Source organism: Tamandua tetradactyla, chromosome 6 (genome assembly GCF_023851605.1).
Source record: "Tamandua tetradactyla isolate mTamTet1 chromosome 6, mTamTet1.pri, whole genome shotgun sequence".
Lineage (NCBI taxonomy): Eukaryota > Metazoa > Chordata > Mammalia > Pilosa > Myrmecophagidae > Tamandua > Tamandua tetradactyla.
In genome coordinates this window covers 8,935,293-8,950,404 of record NC_135332.1, presented here as the reverse complement: position 1 = coordinate 8,950,404, position 15,112 = coordinate 8,935,293, and the positions used below count along the sequence as shown (strand labels likewise).

General features: G+C 33.9%; 1 protein-coding gene and 1 pseudogene across 1 annotated transcript in view; one reads left to right on the top strand and one right to left on the bottom strand.

Annotated features, from left to right (window-relative positions):
* GNA13 (G protein subunit alpha 13) overlaps nucleotides 1–15,112 on the bottom strand; it is a 47,764-nt gene that overhangs the window by 16,159 nt on the left and 16,493 nt on the right. The gene's annotated exons all lie outside the window — the stretch shown is intronic.
* LOC143685590 (deoxyuridine 5'-triphosphate nucleotidohydrolase pseudogene) lies at nucleotides 11,732–13,395 on the top strand (annotated as a pseudogene).

Below are 15,112 nucleotides of genomic sequence, written 5' to 3'. Positions count from 1 at the left end.
TTTTCAATTTAAGTAAACTGCAAGCAAATTTTAATGGCCATATAATAATCCCTAGTATTGATATACTAAAATGTTAAAAAAAAAAACACATTAATGTAATGTTGAATATCTGAGTTATTTCCTTTTAAAAATACACAACAACCATTATAAACAATGTGAGGATAAACAACTTTAAGCATATAGTTGCATGCGCTTTGTGGATTATTATATCCTTAGTGATCTCAGAGAATTACTAAGGCAAAAAGTACAAATAGACTAAATGCTCAATGCCACAAAGGCTCTACTAATTCTATTCTACCCCCCAATGGTTAAACATTAAGATTTTTGTAGTAAATCTATAATGAAGATAAACTAAGCCCAGATCATGTAAGAAAAAGAGTTTTGCAGGTGCTTTTAAAATGAACTAAGGTGCCAACTTGAAAGGCCACATTGTGGAAAACGATGGTTGCCATTTTAGGAACCCCAGAGCAAGAGAAAACACCTCTCACATCCAAATCAACAATAAAAGTTCAACTCTACAAATATTTATTTCAATATACATTGTTTATCTTAACTGATGGCCAAAGAAATGAAAGTTAAAATAACTTAAAGCTAAAAAAAAAAATAAAATAACTTAAAGCTGAATATTATCAATATTATTTAAAATAGCAAGCACCCTCCTGTTTGTTTAAAAAAATAAAATAAAATGTTTATCCCCAGCTTGTTGCTTATGAGGGTACAAAGACAAAGATATTGGTACATTCATTCTAATGACCTTGTTGTTTCACACAAACTTTTGGTTTTGGGCTTTTATAAAATCTTGGTAAAATCTTTAATGACTTTTGACCCAATCTAAGGAATTTATTCAGCATAAGCAAAATGAAATACACAAAAAGATATCTGTTTAGCACTACCTATGATAGCAAGACTTGAAAGTTCATTTTTCCACTTAGCACTAGGGGAATGATTTAATAAATTACAGTATAATAACAAAAACTCTTATACATCATCAAACAGCAGTTATACTTGATATAATTGCTACACATGAAATATATATGCCATTAAATACTAAATTAAAGTGGCAGATTGCAAAATGCAGGTCCAAGGCCCCTTATTCACAATTCAAAAATTTAAAAAGTGTAAAAAAAAAAAGTTTTTATAAAGCTTAGCACCAAAACTCATTTAACAGAAAAACCTCACCGGAATTGACATGCTTATTTATTCTACTTGGTGAAACTATTCATATGTATTGCTGAGGGGAAAAAAAAGAAAAAAGAGCAGGAGAAAAGAAAAGAAAAAGAAACACTGTGGATATTACATAACAGAAATCTGAAAAATTCTTAATTCCCTAACACATCTGAACTCAAAGACTTATAAGAGACTAAGGACCTATATTATATATGCTTTGATTTTAACCATTTGGAATATGGACAAAGGCAACTGGTGGCATTATGGGTGACTATACAATATTCTCTTTTCAAAAGAAAAATCAACTTATTCTTCTCTTGGAATTACAAATACAAAAAAATTTTTAAGAAGTTCTTTCCACGTGATTTAACTGCTTTCCCCATGAGGAGATCTTAAGTCTTTTGCATACAAATTACCAAATGCTTCTGCTTATTAGAAATTTATAATTTCACCAAAATCAAATGATAATAACTACAGAAAAATGCATGGGCTCTTATTATTAAATTCCAACTCCAAATGAAGGAAGTTACATCAGTATAATTAATGAAATCCTTTGTGTACCGGAGACTATATAAAACCAAAATTAGAATATTTATAAGTCACTTCCACATTTCAAAATGTAGATTAGCTCTAATATTTTAAGTCCAAAATTAGATTCCCTACTACTAACTGACCCATACTTCACCTTTTCCTCCATCATTCAGTGAGTCCCTATTCAAGGAGTTTAACACTTTTAAACGTTATTTTCATGAACAATACCTTTTGCTTAATGTAACTCTCCCATAAAAAAAATAGAATGTTAATTTTTTAACATTTTATACCACAGATGCTACTACTTCTCCTTCCATTAGTAAGAACTGAGAGAAGCCATAAGAAGGGTTTAATCTTTTTTTTTAATGATATGATCATTTATTTCTTTTATTTTTATTTTTTTATTAATTAACGGAAAAAAAGAAATTAACCCAACATTTAGAAATCATACCAAGGAATGGTTTAATCTTTTAATGTTAGTAGTTATAAACTAAAGTAGCAATACTATTAAGAAAAATTAACATTTAAATTTTAGACTTTTTACAATTTACCATTAAGAGTCCAGATAAACCCAAATGATCAGGTTCCCCCAAATTAAACTACTCTAAAACAAATTACTTTAAACACACACACACATACACACACACACACACACACACAAGCATGGGTACACGTCTGTATACACACTGGCAATTTGAAAGGAGGAACACTTTTCAAAATTAGGTAATTGGGAAATTTAAGAATTTAAGAATCTTGCCAATAAAGCACAAAACAAAAAAATCTGTCTTTTTACTATCTCAAAAAATTCCAAATAAAAAAAATTTGATAAAATGTATATCATTTGCAATTCAGCCATAAAAAAGGACGGAGAAATGAATAATGCTGTCTGTCCTCAGTCTGCCCAGGGCTTCTGATCAACTTGTTTTGTGTTTTACTGTCCATATGCAAATTTTATACCTAGCTCAGTGGCTGGCATCTAGTAGCTACCCTCCCCCCACCCAAAGTGTTTGATGAATAAAGTTTAAGTTACTGGGAGAAAATTTCACCTACATATTCTTTCCTAACAATTTCAGAAGAAGTGATCAAAAGCCTTCTAGTGATCTAATACTAAGGTTAAGGAAAAGATGTGATTTCTAGCCCTTTCTCTCGTCTGGCAAACTGCTCCGGGCCTCAATGTTCCCCTCAGTAAGATGAGGAAGTCCAGTGGTTCAACAGACAACCACTAAAGTTCCATGCTGCTCAACAACTTCAACTTGTACAATTGACTGAAGTCTTCCTTTAAATTATTTCATGTCTAGGACAAGAAATACCATGGGTTTAGGACTCACTTTTTGTTGATTATCAAAAGATTATGATGAGATTACTATAAATTTTCACTGTCCATTTTATGTTACTGAAGGGAATTTTAAATAAAATTTCAAAGAAAATCCATTTCACACATGGTTTTTTTATTTAAGATGTTTCACATCATCTCAGTTCTTTTTTCTCTTCTGTTCAGAACACTGAGACAACTTTTCAGGCTATTGTAATAAGCCTGAAAACCGTAAAGTAGCACAGCATTCTGACAGTCTTCAAGTATTTCTTTGGTCTTGTGGTGTTCAGGTTCACCTCTAAATAGTGGTATCGCAGCCAGTGGACCTGGGTTCTAGCTGCAAGGTAGGCTTTGTTAATGACGAAGTCAATGACCAGTGGTTAACTTAAGTTACCTCAACTATAAAGTAATGATAGATGAGATTAGCTCTAGTATCCCCTTGAGTTGTAAAATTTCTTGAGTTCTATAAACTATATTTGATATCAGTTTTGCAAAGTTGTGTGTAAGCTAGAAATGGCCTAAATGTCGTCTCACTTTCATAAGACTCATGTCATAAATTCTCTTTCTTTGCTTGCAATGACAAAATGGGTCAGGGGCCCTAAATTTAAAAGTAATGGTAAAGCTGAGAACACAAATTATAGATAGTAATTTCCATTAAATAAACTCACAGCTATGGAGATACTTAGCAATTTATTTGCCCAGTTACGGAACAAGTGACAGATTTATTCAATGTTTTCTTCTGCATCAGCTAAAGTACATAAAGGACAGGATTTAAAATGTACTACTTTAAAACTATGTGGATTTTAAACAGAACAGTCGGAGAATAAACAAGGAGAAACGATATTTTCTCTTAGAAGAATAAACTCAAATACAAGTAGCTTTATGTCAACAGAAAGGAGGTAACTACACTAACAGAAAATAGTTACGAAGCAGAGATTATAACTTCAATCTCTGATCCATGCCTAAATGATCTTATGGTAGTATCTGTAGAGCTGAGTATCAAATATAGATTTTTTAAAATCAAGGCATACACACACATTCTAGGAAGCAACTTCGCAATACGTATCAAAGCTCTAAAAATAATCCTCATTGTAAGACTACAGAAAAATTACATATAACTACAACAGTAGTAATGAATCACTATTGTGGCAGAAAGAAAGGTTGGCTCAGAGCCATTGATTATTCCTTTTATGCATCTAGATTCTAGACCAGGGGTGGTTGGCAAGCTGGGGCCCACAGGCCCAGTCCAACACACTGCCTGTTTTTGTATGGACTGTGAGCTAAAAAATGTTTTTTACAGTTCTAAATCGCTAAGAGGATAAATCAAAAGAATACTCCGTGCATGTGAAAATTATAGGAAGTTCAAATTTCATATATCAAGTTGCATTGGAATACAGGCATGCTCCTTTCTGTTGGTACTGTCTCTGATGTTTCCGTGATACAACAGACAGAGCTAAGCAGTTGCAACAGGGGCCATATGTGGTACCTTCTTTGCTTTGCACTGGTCCCTTGGACTACTAGAGACTGCAGTGTTACAGTTATAACCAGAAGCACTTCATGTGCCACCAGCACTGCCATACCACTTTTTTGTTGTTGTTACTAGTGGACATCCATCAAAACAAGAAACCAGAAAGAAAAGTGGACTTGGAAGGTTGTGCTCTTTAGGAATGATGGAACGTGGATTATTTTGATAATTATAACATTTAAGGAGTGATGGAATGTGGATAAATGGCACTATAGCTGTTCTAAAGGAATATAATGGACATCAAAATCATCAGATTAAGTACTCTCCACAATTATTTCCAACTTACAAGAAAGCAATGGTCAGAAAAATTATAAGATTTAAATTGGAATAGCTCACCAAAGCAGAATTTCTTCACAAAAATTTAAAATTAAAGTGAGACTGGCCAACAAAGTTAATTTCCAAATGCTTCATTTGTTAGTCAAGCAAGGAATGCTGATGATCAATGGTGAGTTAATTAACTTGTGTTTGATTACAACAGCTGAAGGAATGTGTCCAGAGAAAATAAACTCGTTCAAAATGACTAGCCTTTCAGTGAGAAGAGCTGCTCAAAAAATTCTGGACATCGGGGAACAACCATCAACAGTCAATCAAGAATCAAGGCAAATGACTTTGTGGTTTTCCTTGGCTCTAGGGGAGTCCAAAGATGTTATTGATACGCTCAATTGTTTATTTCAAGAGTCAGTGACAAGTTTGAAGTGACTGAAGAGTCAGCCTGCATGAACAATCTGTGTGGAAGAATTACAGATGAAAATCTTATCAAAGGTAAGAAGACACTAAATCAGTACAACCTGAAAAGTCGAATATGTGAGGATGTGTTACAACTGATGGTGATAATATGGATGGAGCAGAAAAAGGCTCAGGTGGACAAATTTACAAAGTTGTATAAATGGTTAGTCACTGTATTACTCATCAGCAGGTTAATGCAGACAATGACTGTGACCCACTCTCATGGATTTACTATGGTCAATTTCATAAATTTCTGCCAGAAACAGAAGTTGGATATTCCCACTTGCCCCATCACAACCAGTATGATGGCTTTAGCTGTGGTAAAAAGTTTTGAGATTTTTTTTTTAGTTCATTGCTGAAACGGAACTTTTTTGAATAAGAACTACCTTTAACTACTATTTATGGAACACTGAAGAGCCCCTGAAGTTAGCTTCAGCTGCAGACTTGAAAATGTGCCTAATGTTTCAACACAAAATTAAAAGGTAAAACAGCATATCCTGCAAAACCTACACTGTGGAAGAGTCATTTTGACAACTAGCATTATCTGAATCACAAGCAATGTTCAACTGCTTTATACACACTCTTTTTTTCTGTCAAAAGTTAAACAGGAAGTGAGATCTCCATTCCCATACAAATTTGCAGCAGAAATATTTTCAAAATTCAAACTATAGTTCCAGCAGTTTGTTTCAAACCCCAGTGTAGATGCAAGAGAATTTACATATTTCAAAAGCCATTTAAATGTATAGTTAAGGAGCTTCTACCTAACCTTCAATTGAAGTGGTTAATCTGCAAGTAAGGCTAAGAATAAATACTGAGAAGAATCTAATAGAATTCTATTAATGTCTTTCGAACAACAAATATGTGCGATTAAAATCATATGCTCATCTGGCAGTACCCATCTGTGTGATAGGTTTTCAAAGATGAACTATGTAAAATCTCATTACACATCAGCATTAATGTATGACCAATTGTAACTGATTTTGATAGGGAACATTAAACCTATGAACCACAATTAAACAAAATGCTATTCCCACTCCCAAAGAATGCCATTCTTCTCATTATTAGACCTATATTACAAAAAATATATACTACTTAATATTATTCTATTTTGAATTCCATCAATAAAAAAATTGTGGAAATTTGTTTTCTCTCTTCTTAAATAAATACTAACTACATAATGTCCTTAATTTTACTCCTTGACATGTCAAGCCAAAAATAGACTATTTGGCCCTTTACAGAAATAGTTAACTGACAATTGTTCTTAGTCCTGGCAGGACATAAAAACTGCCTAATGTGTTTGTTAAAAATACAGATTTCCACGTCTATAAATCAATATCTTAGCATGTTCCAAGAGAACTGATTCTGATGTAGCATCCCTATCAGTTCAGTTCCTGACATACATTTTACTCAAAACTGGATTTTATATTAACGTCATCTTTTGGTATCGATTATACCAAATAAGCTGGGTTTTTTTTTTTTTTAAAGGCTTATAAAAATGCCAAAGAAATTAAGAAACTAGATTAGAAACTTAATTGTGGTTTTTTTTTGTCTTTCTTCTTTTTTTTTTTTATTCTGAGAAACTTAATTGTGTTTTGCTGCAAAAGTAATTTCCAAACAACAATGATGTTGTTCACAATTCAACTACGATCTCATAAAAATTTTAGGTCTTTCTCTTCTGTGTCTCACTTGTGGCTTCATTCTCTCTAAGCCCAACCGTGCAAGTGAAATCACTGCCCTTCCCCTATATGGGACATGACATCCAGGGATGAAAGTCTCCCTGGCGGTGTGGGAGATGGCTCCCAGGGATGAGTCTGACTCTGGCACCATGGCATCAACAATGCCATCCTGACCAAAAGGGGGAAAAGGAGTGTAACAAATAAGGAATCAGTGGCTGAGAGAGTTCAAATAGAGTTGAGAGACTACTCTGGAGGTCACTATTATGAATCTTCAGATAGACATTGCTACCTATCATAACTTGCCAAACCCCAATCAAAACCAGCCTTCAGTATCTTAGAGCAGCTTGAAGTAAAAACCTAAATTGTGGATTTGGAACCCACACCCAACTCTGAAATTTATTCTACAACTTATTGTTGCACTGTGCTTTGAAATTTATTACTTTTTGGTATATATGTTATTCTTCACAAAAGAAAAAAAAGCCAGTTGTGATGATAAAAAAAATATTTATTCCTTCTAGACTCCAATGTTCTGGAGCAGCAAGAAGGAAGAATCTGAGATAATGGTACGGTAGCGTATGACAAATTCTCGGATCTGTCCTGTAACTACTTGTTGAAAAGTACTTTGAAAACTATTGCTTTTTTTTTCTCTCTTTGCTTTGTATATATGTTATACTATATAGTAAAAAAAAAGTTTAAAGAGATTTAGGTCTTTGTTTGGGGTATAAAATTGTCATGAACAGGAAAACTAAGCCTGAGATTAGAATTTTTTATTTCCCTTTTTTTTAATTTACTTTGCAGTTCAGACATTCGTTATTTCCTATTTTACTACAGTTCTAACTATCTATCCCTCCACACCTCTAGAGACTTGTTTTTCAAATGTCCAGCACATTCACAGCCTTCAAGATTAGTCCCTGAGATTTTGTGCTTAAAAAAATAATGAACCTAGTACATCAGATTTAACACTGTTGAGCTGCTAAAAAGCACAAATAAGAAATAATATTCAAACTGTTACTTATATCTTAGCAACAGGAAGGCAAGGAACATGAGGCCTTAATTAAGCTTACAAAGTTAATTTCTATAATAGACATCTAAACTTTGGAAAGCGGGTATATAAAATAATCTAAAGTGCCTAAGAAGCACTCTCCCTTTGTTTCCATTATACACAGCTAAAAATTTCCTGCAGGATGAAAACATCAATACAATAAAACAAAAATCATACTCAAACCCTAAACAAACCCTAAATTCTTCAAATCAAGACTTCATTACCCTGAGTCAAGTCAGGGTAACAATAGCATACACAGCTCACAAGTCCACTGCACTGCCTTACTGTATCATTTTATCCCCAAAGGGGAAGATAATCTCTAAATAGTATCAACTTCAGGAAGCCATGATTAGAAAACAATACACAGCTTGGATATGAGGTTTCCCATTTAAAAGAAAAAAAAAAGGTAGTCATTTTCATGTAAAATAAAGCCATCTCCAAAGAGAAAACACAATTAAGGAAATAACTTTTGCCAAGTGAATCTGACACTAAAGATTATAATTCTGTCAAAAATATGTATCTGAGGGGGAAGATTAAAAATGAAGAACTCCAGAGCTATAACCATTCAAGATCTAACACAGTCTGATCCTCCCTTTAAGAATAATGCATTAAAAAAAAGCAAAAACAATAATGCATAGAGAAAAAGAAGTGAATTAATAAAGTATCAGTGGCTGAGAGAGTTCAGATACAGTCGAGAGGCTACTCTGGAGGTTGCTCTTATGCAAGCCTCAGGTAGGCCTAGCAAACTATCATAACCTGCCAGCCCCCATCCAGGAGCATTCCAGCCAATCCTAAAGAACACCTAGGGCAATATTAAGATTCCACAAGGGTTCCAGGCACTAGAGTAACTTTCCAGATGGATCCCTGGTCCAGATAAGTCCTGAAACCTAGCCCAGCCTTTCCAGAACATCAGATAGTTTCATCTCCCTATCCTATATTAGTGACAGACCCTTCCAATGTCAAAAAGTTACAATTCCCATAGCCCAAACAACCCCAAAGAGTGGCATGGAAAGATCAAAGGTGATGGTGGAATTATACAATGAAGACAGGACTAACAAATGAATATGAATGCTGAGTCATTAAATTGATATCTCTTTTAGTCTCCAGTATTTTAGAGCAGCTAGAAGTAAAACCCTAAAATTGGGAAATTGTAACCCATTTCAAAGTCTGAAATATGTTCTACAACTAACTGTGGTGCTGTGCTTTAAAACTTATTTATTTTTTTGTATATCTGTTATTGTTCACAAAAAAAAGAAAAAAAAAGTTGATTGTGATGATAAAAAAGTATTTAAGCCTTCTAGCCTCCTATATTCTGGAACAGCAAGAAGGAAAAATGAGAGGATCGTATGGTAGTCCATGACAAACTCTGGAATCTGTCCTGTAACCACTTGTTGAAGAGCGCTTTGAAAAATACTGCTTTTTTATTTCTTCGCTTTGCATATATGTTAAACTATACAATAAAAAAAATTTAAAAAAAAGAATAATGCACAGAAAAAGATCATAAGGAAATTCATTAAAATTTAATAGTGGTTTTAAGGATATGTAAATTTACCTTTTTTCCAGCGAGCCCTCAAGGTTCACTATACTTTCTGGGACAGAAGAAAAAGAACCATTTTATGATAATTCAGCTTACTGACTTCTGAAACACTTTCCTATGTCCTGACCTTACTTTTGTGTCCTTTCTCTTTTCTCAGAAATTCAAAGTACACCCGTCTTTTTCAAATCATCCAGGTCTATATATTTAGTAAAACCCAATTTTCATTTCAAGGTCCTTTAAAAATGAAACCAACTCTTTTGCTTAAATTCCTATATCATTTTTATTAGCACCTCTCTTCTGGCCTGAGTCATTTTTACCTTGCACCCAATCACTTGTGTACTTGTCTTATATCTCTTTGACAATGTATGCCCCTGGGGACAGAGTTCATTCATGTCTTGTTCACTGTTGTATTCCCCCTACCACTTTCAAATAGTAAGGTTTCGATATGCTTGAAAAAAAAAAAAAAGTCATAGAATTGGGCTCTCTTTGGAACTAGGAACACAATGACATGTTAATTTCTTCTTTATAACAAAGGTCCTTTTAAAGAATAATGGCTTTAACAAAAACAAAAAAAACCTAGAAACCTAATTAATCAGTTTGGAGAACACTTTACCGGTGATTCTTAACACTGCCCATCATCTACTCTCAAGAATAATGGTAATTTGAATTTTCCTAAATTGTAGTAGTTGCCTCCTAGAAGGAATGAGCTCCTTGGCATTTAAGACATTTAGCAAAATACTTGAATCTTAAGGGAATTGATTTCATATGTCACAAGAAAGATCCTAACTAGAGCATCTTTTTGTCTTGGTCTCAACTCAGGCGGGGTAGTGCCAGCTACAACTTTAGGCAATTTTCAGGTCACCAAGGAACAAGGATCTGTCTCTAATTGCCACCCCTCCCCGTTGTTCTTCCAACCAGCACCTTATTCTTTTAGTCTGTACCCCTTACATACACACACATGCCCACAACTCTTTCCATACAGCTACAGTTTTTTACATGTAGTCTCTAGTCTAGCCTCCCTCACTGACTGATACCTTTCTTAGGGAGAAACAAATATCCTTTTCTTTTGTTTATTTAAATAAAGGGGGAAAGAAGATACTAATATTGGGAAGTTCATTTAACTGACAAATGTTAGAGATAAAGGGGAAAACTCGGTCAAAACTGAAGGATCAATGATAGAAACTAGTCACACTGTTCACTCAAAAAGTGATTACCAGGAACTACTTCACATGGACGAAAGATAACCACCTCAATGATAAAGGCTGTTTGTGTACAGTTAGTATTTTTGTGTTCAAACCCTCTAGCTAGTTCCTACTGATATCACCAATGTATTTCCTATTTCTCTCTATAAAATGTGCTCCAATCAAAAGCAGGCTCCCCATACTCACTGAAGACAGTGTGTCTGTCTATTCCTATCACCTCTACCTAACACTAACCACTCCCCATCTTCTCATATGACTTTTCTTTCTATACACAATTCAAACCTTAGCTTACTCTTACACACATACAGGGAGACAAAGACACACAGATTTCAAGGTGGAAAGGAGACTGAAGAAGAACTGACTTTATCCTCCATTTTACATATAAGAAGCCTAAAGCTAAGGGAGGTTTGGTAGTTTATACAACTCACCCATCTATTTTAGTGGCAGAATCAAGACCTAAATGTAAGATTTCCTGACTCTTAGTCTAGTTTTTCCTCCCCCTATACACAACTTTTTCTCCACCTCCATTGTAACCTTTCAACTCTTATTAAATGTCAGAGACTTTAGAAGCATAATATACAGAGCAGCATTTAAAGTAACTTTCTATTATGAAAGCCCATTTGTTTATTAAGATGTAAATACATCTAGTCACCAAAGGCAGAAAATTGAGAGATCAAAAATTTGGCTGGCTAAGTTCTTCAAAGGCATGAAATGCCTTATTTTTTTCAGTATATCTGAATACTTCTTATATGAAAACCACAGTGGGAAGTGGCATGAAGAAGATACTAAGATAAAGTGGGAAGATCCTTCTCCATGTAAGCAACCATTAAATGTTAATATCAATCAAAAATTTCCCTTTGACTACAAAGGGAAATAATATTCAGATACAATTTTAAAGAGGGCAAAAATGACCACAAATTTTGAAGACTGCTTCTTCTCTAAGCAGATTTAAGAACTTTCAAATACTTCTAATGGCAAAGTTTCAGCAAATCCAAATTCAGTGATGACCTAGCATGACTGTGCATGTTCCAGGACTAGATCTCCAGACAGCAGGGATGAGCCAAGATGGTTCAGAATTTGAAAGGTTTTTGTTTTTGCCATATGTTGTATATGTTTTAATTACTACTATGAGGAAATGAGACAAATGCCAAATTCTGAGAATTTTAAATAAGAGGTATCATACATGTAATTAACATCTTACAGGATTATAGACAAACAATAATCAAGGTCAGAATATTGCAATTAATGAGCCATTCAAGTCTGTTTTCCACTAAAATGAACCACTGTTGCTTAATCTTATAAAATGTCTAGAATTTAACTGCAGTTCAATTAAGTGTGCCTGTAAACAGCAGAAAAATCACTCTGAAAAAAAAATTTATGAAGAATAAAATGAAGATGTATGAATTAAAAAGTATACTATTTTTGTGTTGAGACCCTTTTAATTGAGACGAAGATTCCTTAAAACAATCTTTTGTTTAAAAGTAAACATAATAGTTCAAGAAATATTAAAATTCTAAGAAAATCTGCATTACCAAGATAATTAAGTAATGAGAAAATTTCTTCAGAAACCTAAGTATACATGTGATTCTGAAAAAAACAGCATAACTCAAAGCTGATATCCAGTTTTTCTTTATGTAGAGAACCAAAAACTAGCCAAACACTATAAATATCAAGGCATTTCCTTAAGAACTAGTATACAATAAAACAGATGGTTACATTCTAAATGGCTAAGTCTAATTAATGGTTTAAAATGGCTTACATATTTTCCATGCATAGTTAAGCCCTTCCATTTGCAAGAATGGAATATTTCGGGTGCAGACACGGTGCACGTCCGGCAGAGCTGACAAGCCAACTAGGGGAAAAACCCCGGAGACCCCTGCCATCTCCCCCAGGAAGCGGGCCAGGTCAGCGGAGGAGGGCGGCGTGTGCATCCACTTTGCCCGGCTCTCAGAGCACGCCATTGCCGGCTATGGCCTGTACAGTGCCTATGATTAAACAATACCACCCATGGAAAAAGCTCTTGTGAAAACAGACATTCAAATAGCCCTTCCTTCTGGATGTTATGGAAGAGTAGCTCCACGTTCTGGCTTGGCTGCAAAACACTTTATAGATGTAGGAGCTGGTGTCATAGATGAAGATTATAGAGAAAATGTCGATGTTGTGCTATTTAATTTTGGCAAAGAAAAGTTTGAAGTGAAAAAGGGTGATTGAATCGCACAGCTGATTTGTGAATGGATTTTTTATCCAGAAATAGAGGAAGTTCAAGTTTTGGATGTCACTGAAAGGGGTTCAGGAGGTTTTGGTTCCACTGGAAAAAATTAAAGTTTTTGCCAAAATAAGAGAACATACTTTTTTCCCTTAAAATTAATGCTTTTAATTAAATAAATTTTGGTGTTTGTGTTTCTATGAACTTAACAGCTCTAACCTCTACAAAATTTAGTTTTCTTATGATCAACGAAAGGGCACCTCTGGTGGGATCACAAAGATACTTTATTGCATTTTTCTACTAGTTCTTTGTAAATCTGCTATGTAATGTCGTAATACAAGTAGTTTCTTTTTCAATTCATTTTTTGTATAATTGTACATCTATTGAAAAGTATTATTTGCTTTACTAAATACTACCCCTTCAGAAGCTTATTTTGTTTTAATTGCTTTATAAACTATAAATAATGCCTTTTATTCAGTAAACTTGAGTTCTTTCACAAATACTAATTTTTACATAAATTGAACTAAAAGATAATAAAAAGGAGAGGTTAAAGTTAAAAAAAAAGAATGGAATATTTCAAAAAGGAAAAAGAATCTAGATAAATGAGAGAAAACTAGAAATATGTTTACTCCTTAATACTGGTCATGATTGTGAATTACCCCTCTTGTAATGAGATTGTGGCCCATCTGTAATATACCTCTGTCATCAGTGTTACAATCCCCAAAACAAATCCATGTCAAAATGTTTTCTTAATATTCATTAAATAGGCTTCATTAAACATATGCTTGGAGACATCTACTCAATTATAAGCATTAACTTGCCTTTGAAAGTGACCTAGAAGTAGATTTTCATCATTAATTTTTCATAAAAAATTGATGTAATTTGTGTACATCAATAATCTCAGTCCTGCAAATATACTGATGAGGTCATACCTAAACAAGAAGCCTTTAGCATAAAACTGCATGAACAGATTATGTAACAAGGCTCTCCATCTAGTATCTACTTATGAAAGGCTTTCAGCAAGAATGAAATGCCAAATATAAACAAGGTACAAAATGGAACATTTGCGAGTAAAACTAGTTCATGAAACAAATCTTCATGTAAAACTATGTATGGCAAGCAACAAAGACAGAAGGTGATATTTCTTATTATTTAGAGATTCAATTTCCCATCCTATCTTTTCTTTCTCTATTCTCTCTGCACATATTCACAGGAAAACGTGACATGTACCATGATATTGCTCTGCCCGTACTGCACAACTGAAATATAAGGTTGTAACACTTACGGGTAATTGCTTAAAAATAGTAAGCATAAATTGGGCCTGATTATTTTTAATAATTTTTGTTCACAGTGCTGAAAACTCTATAGTGAAAAACATCATGAAATCAACCAACTGCAAGTACTGGAAGTACGCCACCTCTATAACGTTTTAAAATATACAGATCTTTATACCAGGATTCTGTGTGTTTTCTCCCCTCACTTTTTATTTCAAAATAAAATATGACAAAGCAATTACTTGAGAAGGTAATTTCTTAATTACTTGACTAGAGGCTAGCTATATACACAGGGTAGACATACAAAACTGTTCTTGGTTCTCAGAGTTTGCCATGCAACAGACACTTCCTTCTTTCAGTTAGTGCCCTTCCAGTATCCTCATTTTGCCTGGTCTTCACAAAGGGCCTCTTTTGTTGTTCCTTATCTTTGAGATTACCTATCTATTTTTTTATATGACTTTCTCTAATTACTTTATTCCTCTCTGGAAAAAACATTATAAAATATCTGATATGATCTGGATCACATGTTTTTAGTAGTGATATTTTAATACTGACTCTTTATCACTAAAGCATACTTTAAGTACCACCACATATCTTTTTGTTTGGTTCACAAGGAGCAAAACAGTATTTATCTATAATCAAAGAAATAATAAAAGCCATTCTCCTTTTGTGCTGTAGATATATATTTTTAAAATAGCCTCCTTGGCTCAGTGGCAGATTTCTCGCCTGCCATGCTGGAAACCCAAGTTCGATTCCTGGTGCCTGCCCACGCAAAAAAAAAAAAAAAAAAGCCTCCTACTGAATGCACAGTTTCAAATTTCTTGCTAGCATTTCCTATGTCCATCAGTTAAAAGTTCCAAAAGAGCCCAAATTAGTCAGTTACAGTACTATAACTATTCCAGTATTTGAAAAAT